General features: G+C 42.5%; 5 non-coding genes and 1 pseudogene across 5 annotated transcripts; all 6 read right to left on the bottom strand.

The window, feature by feature from the left end:
* Positions 1–160: 160 nt before the first annotated feature.
* LOC141186871 (U2 spliceosomal RNA) lies at positions 161–351 on the bottom strand. Its single transcript, XR_012261109.1, has one exon. It is a non-coding gene; the product is annotated as a U2 spliceosomal RNA (small nuclear RNA).
* A 1,120-nt stretch (positions 352–1,471) lies between these two features.
* On the bottom strand, positions 1,472–1,668 carry LOC141185793 (U2 spliceosomal RNA). The gene has a single exon (XR_012260408.1). It is a non-coding gene; the product is annotated as a U2 spliceosomal RNA (small nuclear RNA).
* Positions 1,669–8,064: 6,396 nt separating this feature from the next.
* On the bottom strand, positions 8,065–8,255 carry LOC141186872 (U2 spliceosomal RNA). The gene has a single exon (XR_012261110.1). It is a non-coding gene; the product is annotated as a U2 spliceosomal RNA (small nuclear RNA).
* A 1,121-nt stretch (positions 8,256–9,376) lies between these two features.
* On the bottom strand, positions 9,377–9,567 carry LOC141186874 (U2 spliceosomal RNA). Its single transcript, XR_012261112.1, has one exon. It is a non-coding gene; the product is annotated as a U2 spliceosomal RNA (small nuclear RNA).
* A 1,125-nt stretch (positions 9,568–10,692) lies between these two features.
* Positions 10,693–10,883, bottom strand: LOC141186875 (U2 spliceosomal RNA). Its single transcript, XR_012261113.1, has one exon. It is a non-coding gene; the product is annotated as a U2 spliceosomal RNA (small nuclear RNA).
* A 1,120-nt stretch (positions 10,884–12,003) lies between these two features.
* Positions 12,004–12,160, bottom strand: LOC141185614 (U2 spliceosomal RNA; annotated as a pseudogene).
* Between the last annotated feature and the right edge of the window lie 948 nt (positions 12,161–13,108).

Consider the following 13,108-nt stretch of genomic DNA (forward strand, 5'->3'; position numbering starts at 1 on the left):
AAATGAGCTTGTCATCTGGCTTCTGCAACTTTTAACATGAAAAATCCAATGAGGAGAAGAAAAGCAAAGCCAAAGAGTCCATCCCAAAATCCGACAAACAAGCAAAATGAACAAAAAGCATTGAATTCAATTCTTTCTGATTTTAGAAACTGCATTAAAGAAGGGGTGCACCGGTCCTGGAGATACTGCAATACCAGGTCAATGCGTGGAGTGGACAGAGCAAGCTCTTTTTCCATCTCCCTGTTCTAAAAATCCATTTAATATATGGTCCCCAGATAGGGGACGTATCAGATATTAAACTGATAAGAACAGATACTACACTTGATCTTAGCCAAAAGGCCGAGAAGCGATAACCAGAATTGGTTTCCGACTACGGTGCCACCCAAGGATTCTGAAAAGTCCATTTGTGGAGATGGCCACCTGGACTCCCGTTAAGAAGACATGCTGTCAACCTCTAGATCCCTCACATGCCTGCACTTTTCGGCTTGCTGCTGCTGCAATCCACGCGTTTTAGATCTGCATAACTCCACCTCTTTTAGCACAGTACCCTCAACCCCCGGCTGTTCCCACCCGCCTCAACACCGTTGGAAGGGAGGAGAACCAATTAAGGCGGGGGGGGGGTGGAACGAGCAGCTGTCTACCCTTAGCAGGAGGGTTGCTGATTAATTACCTCTCCTGCTGCTGCTGCTGCTGGCTGTCCAGCAGCAGACTGAAGGTGGCTGCTGCTGTGCGCAGGTATATAAAGGCTCAGAGCCTATTATGACACGCGCAGCCAGCGTTCCATTGCCACATTCCGTCTACTGCAGGCGGGATACCTGGATGGCTGAATGTCACTGAGAAGCTCACAGAGACCGCCATAAGCAACAGTTTAAAAGAATGCCACAGACTAATCAACCAAACTTTTTGGGTTGGTTTCTCTTTTATAGTCTGCAGGCATTAAATGAAAGAAGTCAGTGTTCCAGCAGAGGGAGACAACGTTTCAGAAAAGGCATTGTAGCAAACCAAAAAAGAAATTTTAAGCGCAGCAGAGTAACCAGCTCACATACCTGTTAGCTCAGGTGAGTTTAAAAGGCTGCTGTTGATAACAAGGGCATTTGCTAAATAGATGGTGTGTGTGCAACAATATACTGAAAGGTCAATTATATTGTGCAGCTTATCTCACCACCTGTAGTTATTTAGGTGAAAGCTCCAAAATGCTTGCCTAATATGTCTGTTTATCCAAAAGGAAGTATAGAGGGAGAGCTAGATAGATAGCATTGCATTACATTACATTACATGGCAATGCAATGCACGGTTGCTGAAGTTGAACCAAAATGAGCTTGTCATCTGGCTTCTGCAACTTTTAACATGAAAAATCCAATGAGGAGAAGAAAAGCAAAGCCAAAGAGTCCATCCCAAAATCCGACAAACAAGCAAAATGAACAAAAAGCATTGAATTCAATTCTTTCTGATTTTAGAAACTGCATTAAAGAAGGGGTGCACCGGTCCTGGAGATACTGCAATACCAGGTCAATGCGTGGAGTGGACAGAGCAAGCTCTTTTTCCATCTCCCTGTTCTAAAAATCCATTTAATATATGGTCCCCAGATAGGGGACGTATCAGATATTAAACTGATAAGAACAGATTTTTTATTTTTTTTTTTAATTTGGCTATCCCCTGCAGAGGGATAAAACCGTTTATTAAAACTTTAACAAATTACAAGCATAATTAGACAAATACCAAACGTTAAAAGACAAATGAAATTTACAAAACAAAAAAATACAAAGATTTTAAATAATTAGGTTCCATTGGTCAACAAGCCATTTTTTGGAAATATGTACATTCTTCTTTTTGTCAATTAAATAATAAGTATACATTTCACATAAACATAAACTTAAAACATCATTCACTGATAAAACATCTTGTTTAAAAATAGCAATGTTGCGCGCTTTCCAGAGAGATGACTTGGCGCAGTTCACTGTCTTCCAAGCCATTGTGTACTGGTCCATTGTGGGGCATTCCATAAGTCCGTATAGCACAGTTTTATATGTAAAGTCCTTGAGGTCTGCCACCCTTTCCAGTAGGGGGAGCAGTCTTCTCCAGAAATCCTTTGCAAAATTACATGTCCATAATAAATGTTCCACCGTTTCCTCTTCTTGGCATCCGGCTCTTGGGCAGATGGCAGACCTCACAAATCCTCTTCTGTATTGGAATGCCCGGCAAGGAAGACAGCGGTGCATGCAACTCCAAGCCAGATCTCTCTGTTCATTAAAAAGATAAAAAACGTTAATCATTTTCCAGATAGACATAGATTTGTCATCATCATATCTGTCAACATTACATATTTCCTCACTTTTACGTATTTCTTTAATTAGTTTCTTACTATTTCTTAATTCCTCTATTTTCTTAGTCCCTAAATTAAAATCGGACACTATTTTCCTTAAAATCTCATAATGCGTCGACAAATTAAAAGCATGGGGCACAGATATATTAACTTCATACCATCCAAACTTTCTCATAAAAAATCCTGTATTAAAACGCATAAAAAAGGACCAATAGTGATTCTTAAAAAGGGCATTAAAACAGTAAACGAACAGATGGATTAAAAGAAACCTATTAAAATCTGGAAAATCTTTACCACCTTTTACTTTTGATTTCATCACGATTTCTCTTTTCAGCTTTTCCATTTTTGAGTTCCAAAAGAAGGTAAAACAGGTTTTGGTTATCTTTTTTAAAACATTAACAGGCGGGGGGAAAACCATGCTAAGATACAATAAAAGAGGTAAAATCACCATCTTTAAAACCAATACTTTACCCTCCATTGTAAGTCTCCTCATGTTCCACATACATATTTTCGTATTTACTTTCTGTGTAACTGTTTCCCAACTATTATAACCATCATTATTTTCAGTGAATGATATACCTAAAATGGAAATGGATTCGGAGACATTAATTGGTACATCACGTAAAATCATCCCCCCAACACTTAAAATGTTACACTTATTAAAATTGATTTTAAAACCAGAAGCTAGACAAAAGGATTGCACTTGATGGAGAGTGGCCGTAAGTGATGGTGCATCTGTACACAAGACCGCCACGTCATCCATGTAGCCTACAACCTTGGCCTCCAAACCACCGCTTCCAGGCAGAGGGACACCGCATATCTGTTTATTTTGGCGTATTGCACATAACATTGGTTCCAGTGCACAGATAAACAGTAGGGGGGACAGAGGGCATCCCTGTTTCACCCCTGACCGTAAAAATACCTCTTGTGTCTTAAAACCATTCACTAAAATCTTACTTGTACAATCCTTGTAAAATGCTTTAAGCGATAGTAAAAACCCTTCTGGTATGCCCATTTTCTCTAAAACTTTAAAAAGATAAAAGTGTGAGACACGGTCAAATGCTTTTTCAAAATCAATAGATAAAATCGCCATTTTCCCCTTTCTGTCTTTCACATCCTCAATACAGTCTTTCACTAAATTCAGATTGTCCCATATACTGCGCCCCGGCACCCCACACACTTGATTAGAATGAATAACTTTGCTGATGACTTCTTTTAGACGATTTGCACAAATTTTAGCCATTATTTTATAGTCACAATTTAAAAGTGTTATTGGTCTCCAGTTTTCTAATTTTGATTTATCGCCTTTTTTGTATAGGAGGGAGACTTCACCTTTCTTCCAGGAATTTAATAAAACCTTATTATTAAAAACCTCAGTAAACAAATAAAACAAATCATCTTTTAAAATATCATAAAAACATACATAAAATTCTATTGGGATGCCATCAGGACCAGGGACCTTTCCAGTTTTAAAACTTTTAATAGTTTTTAACACTTCTTGTTCCGTTAAAACTTGGGATAAAAACTCTTGGGATGCGGGATCTAAAACAGCTGTTAGTCCTTGCAGCGAATCATCCATTAATTTATTATCTATATTTTTTCCATTAAAAAGATTAGAAAAAAAAACCTCAACTTTACCCAGCATATTTTTTATATTATTCTCACCATCTATATGGTCAATTATCACTTTTTCTTTTTTATTTTTCCTAAAAAAATATCTGGAACACTTTTCATTTTCTTCTATATGTTGTACTCTAGAACGAAAAATTATCTCTTTTCCTTTTTGTTCTAGCCATTTTGAAATCTCTTCTTTTAAGTTTGAAATATCAAGTTGTACATCTATCCCATTGTCTCTGAGCTTAAATAATGTTTGTAGGCGGGTATTTAAAATTCTATATTCTTCATATTTTTCTTTGGCTCTACATATACTCTTTTTAATAAAAAAGTCTTTTATTTTTACTTTCATTCTATCCCACCATACACTCATAGTCTCATTTGTTTTTTTCCCTTTTCTACATTTCCTATAAAACTCAATAAAATCTGATAAAATCTGCGGGTCGGTTAAAAGGGATACGTTCATTTTCCAGCTTTTCTTACCACATTTTTTGTTGTCATTTACTTTTATGGTAAAGGATAAAAGTTTATGGTCTGAAAATATATTAGTTAAAACTTCACATTTGGCAGGTATTGTTTTATCTGAACCAAAAATAAAATCAATCCTAGAGCTACAATTAGCATTGCTCCAAGTGAAACCGGCGTCCTCTGGGCTGTCACTATGACACTCTTTATATATGTCTATCAATTTAGCATCTTTGACTATATCATGTAGCATACCTGAGGTTTTATCGTAGTTCCTGCTTACAGAGCTGGAGCGCCGGTTTTCACCTTTTAAAACACAATTAAAATCCCCTGCTAAGATAAAAGGTTCAGAGTTATTAATAAATAATGGTAAAAGATCAAGCATTTCGGCTCTTTCATTTTTCTCTGGGGATCCATAAAAATTTAAAAACTGCCATCTAATACCATCAATAAAAGCTTTCACTAATAAAATACGACCTGGTAAAATTTCCTGAATAAAATCAATTAAAACGTTCCCTTTAAAAAGTATGGCTACACCCGCTGATCCTGCAGCATTCGATCCGGACCAGACAGATGGCCCACACTTCCACTCATCTTTATATTTTTGATATGACATTTCATGTGGGATATTACATTCTTGCAGAAAAAATACAGATGCAGTAAAACACGTAAAAAAATTAAAAAGAGCAGTTCTTCTCGTGTTAGATTTTATGCCTCTCACGTTGAGGGAAATACCTTTGAGTTCAGCCATCATTAGAAAATGTAGAAATTTTACTTAGGTAACTAAGAGCAACGGATTTACCTGTCCGATGAACCTGATCAGACCACTGGGCTTGCGCCTCCCTCCTCATCTGATAGTATCGTCACGAGAGTCTCCGTGGAGGAGGAAAGATTACCACATTTATATAAACCCGACGCTACACTGGCATAGCTCGGAGGGCTGGCTGGCAGAACCCGCTGGGTCTCCATTGGCTGGCCATGCAGTTCCTCATCAGGTGGGTCCCCGAGGGGTTCCGCCGCCCCTGTTTGACCTGTAGAAGGTCGTCCTATAGGAGGAGGTTGCGCACAAGGCAGAGCCTCTGACTCTTCAGAGGCAGCAAGATCCCGGTCCCCACCTGTAGCAGCGGAGACCGAAACCCCTGAGGGTCCAGCGTCCACGTCCCCTTCTGGAGAAGTGTCCATCTGTTCACCTCCTGCTGCCTCCTCCGAACCACCCTTTTTCTTTTTCTTAGGACCCACCTTTATCCACTCAGCGCCCTCAGCACTAGGAGACCCAGACTGGGCATGGGCTTCTGTGTCGGCCTTTTGCCGGTCCCTTTTGACCTTACCAGTAGTGCCCTTCTGCTCCTACTCAGCCCTCCTTTTGGACTCCCGCAGGTCCTGCAGCCAGGTTTTGGGATTTGGTATTTTACCTGTCATAGACTCTGGAGACACTTCACTATTTGGTACGCCCTTATTGTCTCCAGAGGCTCCAGGTTGTTGTTCCTCCTCCTGAGGGGTGGTCTGATCTTTTGGTCCTTGGTCGGACGTCTTGGACTTCCCCTTTTGCTCATCTTCCCGAAATCTGTGAGGGCAAGAAAAATAAAAGTGACCTGGAGTCTGGCAAAAACTGCATTTCTTTTCCTTAGGGCATTCTTTTGTCTCATGTTCTTCACTAGCACAATTTCTACATGATACATGACAGTTTTCTTTTGAATGACCATAGCGCCCACAATTTCTGCAATATACTGGCATCCCAGAAAAGAAGAAATCCCCATTTGTTTGCCCTATTTTGAAACGGGCAGGGGGGAGCCGTATACCACCTGGTGTATTTGGATCTCTTGTACACTTCACAAGGAATTTCCACTTAGATGTCCATATGTTATATTCGTTTAATATCTTCCCAATACATTTAACACTTTTAAAATAAATTGCTAGAAATGACATTACTTCTGGAGCAGAAACAAAGGGCGAAAATATTTTTACAATAACCAGTCTTACCTCATCCAGGACGTGCTCAACAATTTGTATCCCTTTCAAAACAGGACTATTTTCAACTTTTTTTAACTTTTCTAGTACATCTCTAAAAATACCTTCTCCGGTGAATGTGATGTCATAGTCACCTCTTCTGGGATAATCCTGGATGGAGAGAATTTCATTCCTTTGTACGCCAAGAAGGTTCCTGAGCACGTCCTGGACTACATACCCTAATTTCCTCATATCCGAGCCACCCGCCGTGAAGTGAACTCGGATAGAGTTTTTTAGCCTCGCATAAAGAGGCACGAGGTTAGGGTCAACCTCCATGGAAAAACGCAACAAGGTTGCAAATTGCAGCCGCTTGCAATCTGCGCTCCCAGTGTTCTTGCAGCGAAAAACACCTGGAAGCTGGGGGATCGCAACTCGTTACCCTGGGACTAAGCCCTCTCCCTAATAGCAGCAAGCAGGTTAAGTCCACCAAAGTGGACGATCCTGCCAGGCCAAGGAGAGGGGTACCCGAGTGCCCTTCAACCACAATCTCCTGCAATAAAGCACTTGATCGTAGCCAAAAGGCCGAGAAGCGATAACCAGAATTGGTTTCCGACTACGGTGCCACCCAAGGATTCTGAAAAGTCCATTTGTGGAGATGGCCACCTGGACTCCCGTTAAGAAGACATGCTGTCAACCTCTAGATCCCTCACATGCCTGCACTTTTCGGCTTGCTGCTGCTGCAATCCACGCGTTTTAGATCTGCATAACTCCACCTCTTTTAGCACAGTACCCTCAACCCCCGGCTGTTCCCACCCGCCTCAACACCGTTGGAAGGGAGGAGAACCAATTAAGGCGGGGGGGGGGGTGGAACGAGCAGCTGTCTACCCTTAGCAGGAGGGTTGCTGATTAATTACCTCTCCTGCTGCTGCTGCTGCTGGCTGTCCAGCAGCAGACTGAAGGTGGCTGCTGCTGTGCGCAGGTATATAAAGGCTAGGAGCCTATTATGACACGCGCAGCCAGCGTTCCATTGCCACATTCCGTCTACTGCAGGCGGGATACCTGGATGGCTGAATGTCACTGAGAAGCTCACAGAGACCGCCATAAGCAACAGTTTAAAAGAATGCCACAGACTAATCAACCAAACTTTTTGGGTTGGTTTCTCTTTTATAGTCTGCAGGCATTAAATGAAAGAAGTCAGTGTTCCAGCAGAGGGAGACAACGTTTCAGAAAAGGCATTGTAGCAAACCAAAAAAGAAATTTTAAGCGCAGCAGAGTAACCAGCTCACATACCTGTTAGCTCAGGTGAGTTTAAAAGGCTGCTGTTGATAACAAGGGCATTTGCTAAATAGATGGTGTGTGTGCAACAATATACTGAAAGGTCAATTATATTGTGCAGCTTATCTCACCACCTGTAGTTATTTAGGTGAAAGCTCCAAAATGCTTGCCTAATATGTCTGTTTATCCAAAAGGAAGTATAGAGGGAGAGCTAGATAGATAGCATTGCATTACATTACATTACATGGCAATGCAATGCACAGTTGCTGAAGTTGAACCAAAATGAGCTTGTCATCTGGCTTCTGCAACTTTTAACATGAAAAATCCAATGAGGAGAAGAAAAGCAAAGCCAAAGAGTCCATCCCAAAATCCGACAAACAAGCAAAATGAACAAAAAGCATTGAATTCAATTCTTTCTGATTTTAGAAACTGCATTAAAGAAGGGGTGCACCGGTCCTGGAGATACTGCAATACCAGGTCAATGCGTGGAGTGGACAGAGCAAGCTCTTTTTCCATCTCCCTGTTCTAAAAATCCATTTAATATATGGTCCCCAGATAGGGGACGTATCAGATATTAAACTGATAAGAACAGATACTACACTTGATCTTAGCCAAAAGGCCGAGAAGCGATAACCAGAATTGGTTTCCGACTACGGTGCCACCCAAGGATTCTGAAAAGTCCATTTGTGGAGATGGCCACCTGGACTCCCGTTAAGAAGACATGCTGTCAACCTCTAGATCCCTCTCATGCCTGCACTTTTCGGCTTGCTGCTGCTGCAATCCACGCGTTTTAGATCTGCATAACTCCACCTCTTTTAGCACAGTACCCTCAACCCCCGGCTGTTCCCACCCACCTCAACACCGTTGGAAGGGAGGAGAACCAATTAAGGCGGGGGGGGGGGTGGAACGAGCAGCTGTCTACCCTTAGCAGGAGGGTTGTTGATTAATTACCTCTCCTGCTGCTGCTGCTGCTGGCTGTCCAGCAGCAGACTGAAGGTGGCTGCTGCTGTGCGCAGGTATATAAAGGCTCAGAGCCTATTATGACACGCGCAGCCAGCGTTCCATTGCCACATTCCGTCTACTGCAGGCGGGATACCTGGATGGCTGAATGTCACTGAGAAGCTCACAGAGACCGCCATAAGCAACAGTTTAAAAGAATGCCACAGACTAATCAACCAAACTTTTTGGGTTGGTTTCTCTTTTATAGTCTGCAGGCATTAAATGAAAGAAGTCAGTGTTCCAGCAGAGGGAGACAACGTTTCAGAAAAGGCATTGTAGCAAACCAAAAAAGAAATTTTAAGCGCAGCAGAGTAACCAGCTCACATACCTGTTAGCTCAGGTGAGTTTAAAAGGCTGCTGTTGATAACAAGGGCATTTGCTAAATAGATGGTGTGTGTGCAACAATATACTGAAAGGTCAATTATATTGTGCAGCTTATCTCACCACCTGTAGTTATTTAGGTGAAAGCTCCAAAATGCTTGCCTAATATGTCTGTTTATCCAAAAGGAAGTATAGAGGGAGAGCTAGATAGATAGCATTGCATTACATTACATTACATGGCAATGCAATGCACAGTTGCTGAAGTTGAACCAAAATGAGCTTGTCATCTGGCTTCTGCAACTTTTAACATGAAAAATCCAATGAGGAGAAGAAAAGCAAAGCCAAAGAGTCCATCCCAAAATCCGACAAACAAGCAAAATGAACAAAAAGCATTGAATTCAATTCTTTCTGATTTTAGAAACTGCATTAAAGAAGGGGTGCACCGGTCCTGGAGATACTGCAATACCAGGTCAATGCGTGGAGTGGACAGAGCAAGCTCTTTTTCCATCTCCCTGTTCTAAAAATCCATTTAATATATGGTCCCCAGATAGGGGACGTATCAGATATTAAACTGATAAGAACAGATACTACACTTGATCTTAGCCAAAAGGCCGAGAAGCGATAACCAGAATTGGTTTCCGACTACGGTGCCACCCAAGGATTCTGAAAAGTCCATTTGTGGAGATGGCCACCTGGACTCCCGTTAAGAAGACATGCTGTCAACCTCTAGATCCCTCACATGCCTGCACTTCTCGGCTTGCTGCTGCTGCAATCCACGCGTTTTAGATCTGCATAACTCCACCTCTTTTAGCACAGTACCCTCAACCCCCGGCTGTTCCCACCCGCCTCAACACCGTTGGAAGGGAGGAGAACCAATTAAGGCGGGGGGGGGGGGGGGTGGAACGAGCAGCTGTCTACCCTTAGCAGGAGGGTTGCTGATTAATTACCTCTCCTGCTGCTGCTGCTGCTGGCTGTCCAGCAGCAGACTGAAGGTGGCTGCTGCTGTGCGCAGGTATATAAAGGCTCAGAGCCTATTATGACACGCGCAGCCAGCGTTCCATTGCCACATTCCGTCTACTGCAGGCGGGATACCTGGATGGCTGAATGTCACTGAGAAGCTCACAGAGACCGCCATAAGCAACAGTTTAAAAGAATGCCACAGACTAATCAACCAAACTTTTTGGGTTGGTTTCTCTTTTATAGTCTGCAGGCATTAAATGAAAGAAGTCAGTGTTCCAGCAGAGGGAGACAACGTTTCAGAAAAGGCATTGTAGCAAACCAAAAAAGAAATTTTAAGCGCAGCAGAGTAACCAGCTCACATACCTGTTAGCTCAGGTGAGTTTAAAAGGCTGCTGTTGATAACAAGGGCATTTGCTAAATAGATGGTGTGTGTGCAACAATATACTGAAAGGTCAATTATATTGTGCAGCTTATCTCACCACCTGTAGTTATTTAGGTGAAAGCTCCAAAATGCTTGCCTAATATGTCTGTTTATCCAAAAGGAAGTATAGAGGGAGAGCTAGATAGATAGCATTGCATTACATTACATTACATGGCAATGCAATGCACAGTTGCTGAAGTTGAACCAAAATGAGCTTGTCATCTGGCTTCTGCAACTTTTAACATGAAAAATCCAATGAGGAGAAGAAAAGCAAAGCCAAAGAGTCCATCCCAAAATCCGACAAACAAGCAAAATGAACAAAAAGCATTGAATTCAATTCTTTCTGATTTTAGAAACTGCATTTAAGAAGGGGTGCACCGGTCCTGGAGATACTGCAATACCAGGTCAATGCGTGGAGTGGACAGAGCAAGCTCTTTTTCCATCTCCCTGTTCTAAAAATCCATTTAATATATGGTCCCCAGATAGGGGACGTATCAGATATTAAACTGATAAGAACAGATACTACACTTGATCTTAGCCAAAAGGCCGAGAAGCGATAACCAGAATTGGTTTCCGACTACGGTGCCACCCAAGGATTCTGAAAAGTCCATTTGTGGAGATGGCCACCTGGACTCCCGTTAAGAAGACATGCTGTCAACCTCTAGATCCCTCACATGCCTGCACTTTTCGGCTTGCTGCTGCTGCAATCCACGCGTTTTAGATCTGCATAACTCCACCTCTTTTAGCACAGTACCCTCAACCCCCGGCTGTTCCCACCCGCCTCAACACCGTTGGAAGGGAGGAGAACCAATTAAGGCGGGGGGGGGGGGGAACGAGCAGCTGTCTACCCTTAGCAGGAGGGTTGCTGATTAATTACCTCTCCTGCTGCTGCTGCTGCTGGCTGTCCAGCAGCAGACTGAAGGTGGCTGCTGCTGTGCGCAGGTATATAAAGGCTCAGAGCCTATTATGACACGCGCAGCCAGCGTTCCATTGCCACATTCCGTCTACTGCAGGCGGGATACCTGGATGGCTGAATGTCACTGAGAAGCTCACAGAGACCGCCATAAGCAACAGTTTAAAAGAATGCCACAGACTAATCAACCAAACTTTTTGGGTTGGTTTCTCTTTTATAGTCTGCAGGCATTAAATGAAAGAAGTCAGTGTTCCAGCAGAGGGAGACAACGTTTCAGAAAAGGCATTGTAGCAAACCAAAAAAGAAATTTTAAGCGCAGCAGAGTAACCAGCTCACATACCTGTTAGCTCAGGTGAGTTTAAAAGGCTGCTGTTGATAACAAGGGCATTTGCTAAATAGATGGTGTGTGTGCAACAATATACTGAAAGGTCAATTATATTGTGCAGCTTATCTCACCACCTGTAGTTATTTAGGTGAAAGCTCCAAAATGCTTGCCTAATATGTCTGTTTATCCAAAAGGAAGTATAGAGGGAGAGCTAGATAGATAGCATTGCATTACATTACATTACATGGCAATGCAATGCACAGTTGCTGAAGTTGAACCAAAATGAGCTTGTCATCTGGCTTCTGCAACTTTTAACATGAAAAATCCAATGAGGAGAAGAAAAGCAAAGCCAAAGAGTCCATCCCAAAATCCGACAAACAAGCAAAATGAACAAAAAGCATTGAATTCAATTCTTTCTGATTTTAGAAACTGCATTAAAGAAGGGGTGCACCGGTCCTGGAGATACTGCAATACCAGGTCATCTCCCTGTTCTAAAAATCCATTTAATATATGGTCCCCAGATAGGGGACGTATCAGATATTAAACTGATAAGAACAGATACTACACTTGATCTTAGCCAAAAGGCCGAGAAGCGATAACCAGAATTGGATTCCGACTACGGTGCCACCCAAGGATTCTGAAAAGTCCATTTGTGGAGATGGCCACCTGGACTCCCGTTAAGAAGACATGCTGTCAACCTCTAGATCCCTCACATGCCTGCACTTTTCGGCTTGCTGCTGCTGCAATCCACGCGTTTTAGATCTGCATAACTCCACCTCTTTTAGCACAGTACCCTCAACCCCCGGCTGTTCCCACCCGCCTCAACACCGTTGGAAGGGAGGAGAACCAATTAAGGGGGGGGGAGGGGGATGGAACGAGCAGCTGTCTACCCTTAGCAGGAGGGTTGCTGATTAATTACCTCTCCTGCTGCTGCTGCTGCTGGCTGTCCAGCAGCAGACTGAAGGTGGCTGCTGCTGTGCGCAGGTATATAAAGGCTCAGAGCCTATTATGACACGCGCAGCCAGCGTTCCATTGCCACATTCCGTCTACTGCAGGCGGGATACCTGGATGGCTGAATGTCACTGAGAAGCTCACAGAGACCGCCATAAGCAACAGTTTAAAAGAATGCCACAGACTAATCAACCAAACTTTTTGGGTTGGTTTCTCTTTTATAGTCTGCAGGCATTAAATGAAAGAAGTCAGTGTTCCAGCAGAGGGAGACAACGTTTCAGAAAAGGCATTGTAGCAAACCAAAAAAGAAATTTTAAGCGCAGCAGAGTAACCAGCTCACATACCTGTTAGCTCAGGTGAGTTTAAAAGGCTGCTGTTGATAACAAGGGCATTTGCTAAATAGATGGTGTGTGTGCAACAATATACTGAAAGGTCAATTATATTGTGCAGCTTATCTCACCACCTGTAGTTATTTAGGTGAAAGCTCCAAAATGCTTGCCTAATATGTCTGTTTATCCAAAAGGAAGTATAGAGGGAGAGCTAGATAGATAGCATTGCATTACATTACATTACATGGCAATGCAATGCACAGTT

Source organism: Phyllobates terribilis, unplaced genomic scaffold (assembly GCF_046119375.1).
Source record: "Phyllobates terribilis strain yellow unplaced genomic scaffold, ASM4611937v1 Scaffold_40__1_contigs__length_11209783, whole genome shotgun sequence".
Classification (NCBI taxonomy): Eukaryota; Metazoa; Chordata; class Amphibia; order Anura; family Dendrobatidae; genus Phyllobates; species Phyllobates terribilis.